The sequence below is a fragment of the Littorina saxatilis genome, linkage group LG1, assembly GCF_037325665.1.
Source record: "Littorina saxatilis isolate snail1 linkage group LG1, US_GU_Lsax_2.0, whole genome shotgun sequence".
In the NCBI taxonomy this organism is placed as follows: domain Eukaryota; kingdom Metazoa; phylum Mollusca; class Gastropoda; order Littorinimorpha; family Littorinidae; genus Littorina; species Littorina saxatilis.
The window spans coordinates 63,146,681-63,154,180 of NC_090245.1; the positions used below are offsets into that span (position 1 = coordinate 63,146,681).

The window sequence follows — 7,500 nt, forward strand, 5'->3', positions numbered from 1 at the left end:
TGCAGAACAGTGTAGACGATCTCATTAATTGGACGGAATATGACCACATGAGTCTTCACCCTAAAAAGACCAAATACATGTTAATTACAACAAGGCAAAAGAGACAAAACATACGAAACAATCCTCATTCCATATCAATTGGTAACGACGCAATAGAGGAGGTAGGAGATCATTAAGTTTTGGGAGTAAATATCGATAATAATTTCTCTTGGGCCCATCATGTTTGGTCGTTGTGTAAATCAAACTCGAGAAAAATATATCAGTTAAACAGAATTAAACTTTTTCTCGATCAGCACTCAAGGTTATTATACTTTAACGCATATATACAAACCATCACGGATTAGTGTTCGACCATCTGGGACTCTGCCAGTGCTAATATTTTAAAACCATTGTTTAGTTTACATAAACGAGCGCTGAACTAATTATACTGAAACAATCCAGTCTCGTATTTGATAATTATAAGAAACTGAAGATTCTCCCATTAAGAGAAAGATTTAAATTAAATGAAGGCGTGCTCCTTCGCAAAATCCGTTCCGGTCTTGCACCACGTACTTTCGTTTCAAACTTCAAAGTCAAACCAAACCGAAAGTTTAACGTCCCAATTCCAAGGATAGATCTCTTTAAGTCAAGTTTAGCCTATTCTGGCAGCGTCCTGTGGAATTTTCTCCCGGAATTTGTGAGAGTCCCAATGAGTCTCAATACTTTCAAAAAACACCTTTCACTGTATTTAAAGGCTGACATAGTCCTATTTAATTAGTTTAATTACTTCCAGGGCTTTTCCCATCGTTGCGGGGATGTATAAATTAAGCTTCCTGCAAAGTTTTAGGTTTGAAGTCCTTACCAATTACGAGAAATAATTAATTCTTTATTGCATTGTTTAGCAACAGTTCTCCAGGACTTGGGCTATTTTTAGATCGTTGACGTCACTTCGTGACGTTTTGTAAACCAAAGATGGCGTTTGAGACTGTTCTGTTTACACTCGACACTATCAACACCACTTTGCAATACTGAAATAATTTTTTCTGTGTTCGAAAGCTACAGCCAATCGTTATTATATCCCCTTAGGTACAGTTTTATAACATTATTGGCACATGTAAACAATATGAATTAATTAATGAACGCTACGAATATGGCAACCTTTAATGTTAAATTACGAAAAGTCACAGTGGTGGAAAACTTCGTTTAGTTTTGTTTTCATTTGCCCAAATTAAAGCATCAGTGTTTATTATTATAAAAAAAAAAAACTCAACGTTTTGATAACACATTTGCTCATGCATGTTTATTCAGCATTGTTCTCACTACGTAGCATTTAAGACGCTTAATATTTGTGTATAATCTGTAATGTTTAAATATTCATATGTTGTTGTCTTTCTCTACCTTTTTTTCTACGTGAATGTCCGTGTAAATATGTGATTAGATTAGTCCCCTCCGTCTGGGCGAGGGCTGGTTGAAAAAAAAGCTCGTTGTATTGCTTATGCCACAACCCTCGAAAAATAAAATTTGATTTGATTTGATTTGATTTGATATCTCTCTCTCTCTCTCTCTCTCTCTCTCTCTCTCTCTCTCTCTCTCTCTCTCTCTCTCTCTCTCTCTCTCTCTCTCTCTCTCTTTTTTTCTCTCTCTCTCTTTCTCTCTCTCTCTCTCTTTTCTGGCTTTGAAAAAATCGTTGCATTATCATAGCCGAACTGATGCAAGACGCGGAAATACAAAACTGAGTGAAAAGAAAACAGAAGCAGGCACTTTGTTGTCAAGAGCACGTGCAGGCTGTCTCAGGGCGCCCTCTGGCGTCTTCTGTGCGAGGATTCCCTCCCATAGGTGACTGACTTTTTTCCTCGATAGAAGAGTGGACCGGAACAACTGGAAGACAATCACTAATTAATCAGACGCTCCTTCCAACATCTCGTAAGGTTTCCTGTGAAAAGACTTGCAACGCAAAATCGAGCTGTTTAACAAAGCCTCATTAACTTGGAACTGACGGTTCAGATCGCCTGTGGGACAGACTGAAATCAACCAACCAACAGATATTGTAAGGCTTCTCTTCAAACCAGCAAGTCATATGATATAGATAAATTCACACTCTCAGCAGCACCCTCCGTCGCGATATTACCTTGAATGGTTGAAAACGACGTCAAACACCAAATAAAGAAAGAAAGCAGCACCCTTTCACCACCCTGCCATTCAGTGTCACATACAGTTGACGTCTTCATTGTCTGCGAGCAAGCGTCCCTTTCCTTTCCTCAATATCAGCCAAGCTGAAACTTTCCCTCCCGCTAATAAAACTTGCTAAAAATGTTTTATCGTCTTGTTTTACACGAAAATAATACGTTCACTCTCTTGATCAAGTTATACAATTCCAGCCCTATATTTCTCTTTGCTGCTACTCGCCATTTAGATACACAGACTACTCGAGACTAAACTAACAGCAAAATGCCGTGATCAAAAGTTATCTTCTCAGTTAAACAAATGAAAAATTTCAGTCATCCACAACTAAAAAGATGCGATGCTTGCTTGCAGCAGGCGACGTATGAGTAGCGGGTACCGCATGGCTTGTTGTGTCGTACCAGATTTACACGAGTTGCTTTTTTAACTGCGAGCGAAAGCAAGCTTTTCAATATTTGAACAAGCAACGAGTGTAAATCTGGGACGACACAGCAAGCCATGTAGTATTTTGTTTATCATATACATACTGTACTTACGTGTATTTTACTCAAAACGTCGCGCAGTCGAGGCGTCCAAATTGAAATCGCTTTTTGGCTCACGTAAGTGTAGCCTTTGCGATGCTAACTTTTGTCTGTCTGTGCGTGCGTGCGTGCGTGCGTGCGTGCGTGCGTGCGTATGTATGTATGTCTGTGGTAGAAACTTTAACATTTGACTGAACACCGAAATACTAATTTTACCTGGTTATTATTCAAGCAACAGCTTCAAAGTATTGAAGCAATGATCAACATTTCGTCGGCACGTATGTAGTTAAAGTGTGTATCCAAAGAAAACGGGTGGTGGGGGGTTTTGGGGGGGTAAAAACAGGTGACTGGTTTGTGTCGTGTGTGGTATGTAGACCAGGTCAGGGGTCAAGGTTAGGTCAGATCGCGTGAAGGATTGTGGTATAGATACAGTTATCACCGAGCTGCAGTTCGCCGATTCGGAGAAGACGATTTCACATTGTTCGCCGGTTTCGTAGCTCCAGAAAAATAGATAAAGAAGATACCAAAGGAGATTTCCTACAGGTTAATCTGCACAGCGTGTTTCCAGTGTCTGCGCGAGGAAGCGCTGTCGAAAGCGCAGTGTCGATCTGGCAGTCGTGTCCCCGTAAGTAGGCTACAGACAGACAGATCTAGATCTAGTGTCTCGCACTCTTGCACCGTGTCACCTATGCTTACTGTGTGTGTGTATGTGTGACGGAGTGATTGAGTTTGTGTTACTGTTTGTCGATTTCTTACGTGAGCCTTGAAGGCTTCGCCTCTTGTCTTTTTTAACCTTTATCTCCCAAAGCCTCGTGCAATCTTTGACGTCAAAGCAAAGAAACGTTACTCTAGAAAGTATAGCGTGAAGTGTAAGTTATAAACATTCTTCCAGGGGAAACAACAGGCGCAAGAGTGTTTCCATAATGACGTTTGTCTTGGTGTCTTTGGCATCATAAGCAGTGGAAAAGCAGGTCTCTGCCAGACTAGTTTGACAAGACCTCATTTACATGATATACGCACGTGCGGTTTGAACGATGTTGTTATGTCATGAGTGGTCTCTCTCACGTATGTAGGATAACTCAATATAGAAAAATCGTATGCATCAATGAACAGACATTAAAGAGGGGGCGGGAGAGGGGGACTAGAGACAGTCACCACCATCTACTACCCACACGTATAAACAAGTGACAAGTGACTTGCTCCGGCGTCAGTCTTCTGGTAAGAGAGCTGACGTTATGGCGCGGCGCAGACTGAAACAAAACTGACAGGTGACTGTGACCCATCCTCACCCCATTCCTGCGGCCATCCCCTTATTCCTTGCGGACACCCTCGGCTTGTGGGAGTTGACCGGGAAAATGTCACGATTTTGTTTCGTCTGATTTGATTTGATGCTTTCCAACTGCCTGTTAGATAGCTGTAATCCTAGCATTTCGATCCTCTTGGTATTTTGTTAAGACCTGAGACGAGTTGCTTGGGCCAAAGCGACCCGAAGCAATCGCAATCTGTTTTTCCAAACCCGGCCCGTTTCTCGGAGCAGTGCAGAAAAGTCCGCGCGAAGCACTCGCTTTTGGATATATGCTCGCCTGCAGCGCGCACCGTTTTCCAAGATGGCGGCGGTGTTTGAACTGCGATAGCGTGTAGCTTGTCACAGTTGCGGTCTTCTCGGTGTGGTTTTCGACGTGACCCGAGGGATCCACTGCTTTTCAAAGTTTAGTGACCACCCCAGTTAACATTCCTATCATAACGACGTTCTCTCTGACATTTTCATTGACCGAATCGTCTGTATGATCAATTTCTTTCACATCTCGCGTCATCCAGCTCTCTTTTTTTCGTCGCCATCTTGAAGCGCTCTCTCTCGATAAAATTCGTTGCATAGGCCCAAAAAAGCGACTTGGCTGAGAAAAAGCGCCTGGAATGCAACACACGGCTGCCTTCAGACGTTTCACCCGGACAAGGAACAACCACCTGCATGCGTCCTTTTTAAAAAGCAGAGCGTTGCTTCAATGGAATTAGTCGTTAAAACAAATAGGTCAACGCAATATGAAAATGGGGGTATCTCGGACCTTTTATTTACCGACTCTCACTAGAAACAACACTGGATGAAAATCCGTCACTGGTGCTGCACACATTCATCTCGACACTGAGAGGACATTGACTTTTACCATGTGAGAAACTCGCCTGACGTTCAAACTGAATGCAAAACTCACCCCCCCCCCCCCCCCACCCCCCCCCCCACCCCTTTTGAATTATCCCGGACTATGAGGATAGCATTTCAGCTTGGAAGCTTAAACATTAATTAATTAGTTTGTTCATCAAAATTGTGATTTAATATGATTTTTCACTGACAGATTTAAAAGTGATTGCATTGTATTCCTTATCATCTCTTGAATCTAAAAAGTTATACGTACATAATTTTGTTGTGTTGTGATCGAAAACAAGCTCATAAATCAAAATCCGTTCTATGAAAATTGGGTTTATTGGGCTTATGTAATACCGAGGCAACGTGTTAGCGATTTCTCGGCTACGCGGGGTCGGCCAACCTATAGGTCTTAGAAGTCTTAGCTTCGTGAAAACAAAAGTGCAGTGTAATAGTAGTACGTAATAGTAGTATTATAATCCTACAGTGAGGATAAAGGTGCACGATACTTCGATCGACCTGCGCTTTGATACCAGCTCCTTATTAAAAACAACAAAACAAGCAACAAAAAACACTTGGAACAATGCTCGATCCGACAGAGGGAGACGGTCGTGGCAAGGGAGGTGTGAGAAGTGTGGTCGTGGCTGTGTAGTAGCAGGACAGGAGAGAACCCCCGCGCAGCGCTCATCGGCCCCCAAGGCGCGCGTTTACCACCGACACGCCGACAGCCCGCAGCGCTCGACAAAACGGCAAAAGCAGACGTTTTCCTCCGCTCACTGTCTGCTCTTTTAGCAGCGCGCCACTCAACACTGTGGCGGTTCCAACAGCTCTCTCAGCATGACAGCAAGTGAGAGCTGAAAACACCTCGCCATCGCCACAACCGACTTTGTAGCCTACCCTCAAACTTGCTCAAAATAACCCCCTCCCGTCCCCCTCTTCTACCTCCCAAGCTTGTCTTATGTTGCCATCCACTTTGTTTCTCGGCGAGCGCTGAAAACAAGCCCCTGCCACTGCCTCGGAAATTGCACCACTTCAGTTCAAACTTTCCACCCTACGATATTTTTGCGGCAATAGTGCTCTAATATTTTCCGCTCTACCGTTCGTCTGCTTGTTGCGTTCGTGTAGTATTTATTTTTTTCTTTTTATTCTTTTTTTTTTATTATCAGACATCAATCCGTCGGGTGTGGGAGCGTCTGTGCCTTGTGCAAAACTTTGGTCTCTCCGATTGTCACAATTTTATCACTTGCCATTGAACTAGACATTGTTAAAAAAAATACAAAGTTGGTGTGTGTTCAAGTAGGTCTTCAGTCCTTATCTCATCACTGTGAGATGGTATAACAAAACAGGTGTAATGAACTGAACGAATGCTAAAAGAGGAAGCTTTACCCGCCCCCACACAACGATCGCTCGGCTCTCATCCGCAAAAGAAAACCCACGGTGTGCGGCCTCTTCTGAGTCCAGGAACTGACAGCTCATCGAACAACAGCTAACCGGCTCAAACTTTGTCGCATCTCGTGCCCACTGGCTCAGTGAGTGTGTGTGCTGCCGGTTCCGTCGGAGCTGTTCACCGTCTGATCTCCAGACAGTCGCGCGCATTTGGAATGAAAGGGTTTTTACAACAGTAAGGTGGGAAAAGTTTCAGAGTTTGTCGTTTCCTGATTTAGAGAATTTCCGATGTTCCTAAATGAGACAGAAAGTGGAATGTCGTGAGTATGTGGTGATATGTGCTTGACTAAGACTGAAGAGGATTTGACTGAGCCGCTAAGGCGTTTTAAAGTTTGTAAAGCGAGATAAGCATAGTTGTATATATGCTTTGTTGGAGTGGAATCCAAAACAAACTTTGACTAAGAGCTCTGTTATCGTTGTGAGTTTACGTTTTGTTTTAAAACATATGTGACCGCTCCTCCCTGCCTCTTACCTTTCCCCAAAGATAAAGCTTGCATTTGTCTTGCTCCAAAGAAACACTGTCGGTCGTGGGCGGAGAAATCACTGACGAGCTGTGTGTTTACACGCGCGCTCGTTTTACACAGGCTTTGTTGCGGTTGTGACCGGTCATTTAGTGATTGAAGCTGTTTTGCTGCGATTACCAACATGTGATTTGTGTGTAGTCCGCTGCTCAATATTGCGACGATCGGTGTTCGGGACAAGAAGGAAAAGTGTTCCTGGCGTTCTCCCCATCGTACTCCAGTGCTTTTGTTCTCAGAATGATCAGACCCAGCTTTGAACAGCAGAATGAAGATTTGTCGCCTTAAAGCATTTGCACGGGTTCCGCGGATTAGATCACCACTTGTCTATCTATTACTGTGACTGTCTCCGTCCAAAGGTAAGAATCGTTTGTGACTGTCGGCTTTGACTGCTCCGACTGTGAGCCTTGGTTTGGTTAGACAGACGGTAAATGTATTTACATTCAAATCTTGAAATACCCTGAAACTGACTGTTAACACACGGATGGAATTCTCGGTCTGTAAGTTATTCAAGCACTGTGTTCTTATAAGGCCGCACTGCCGGCGTGTCATCACAACGATGACAATGACGAGGCTGATAGTGATGATGATGCTGATCATAGTACACTGTAAAATAAGCTCGGACAAATGCTATGTTACAGACAGGCTCGACTTGTAGCGATATCGTAAAACACCTCAGCCCAGAACTCTGTTCTCCAGCCCGATGGCAATCACTGAG

The 7,500-nt window shown here is 43.3% G+C and overlaps 1 protein-coding gene across 2 annotated transcripts in view; it reads left to right on the top strand.

Moving 5' to 3' along the window:
- The first annotated feature begins 6,610 nt into the window (after nt 1-6,610).
- Nucleotides 6,611-7,500, top strand: part of LOC138976013 (opioid-binding protein/cell adhesion molecule-like) — a 217,196-nt gene continuing 216,306 nt past the window's right edge. The window contains exon 1 of one of the 2 annotated variants that reach the window (XM_070348806.1): nt 6,611-7,141. The gene's annotated coding sequence lies outside the window, so the exon portion shown is untranslated. The remainder of the gene's footprint in view (nt 7,142-7,500) is intronic. The other variant, XM_070348811.1, reaches the window with a different exon arrangement.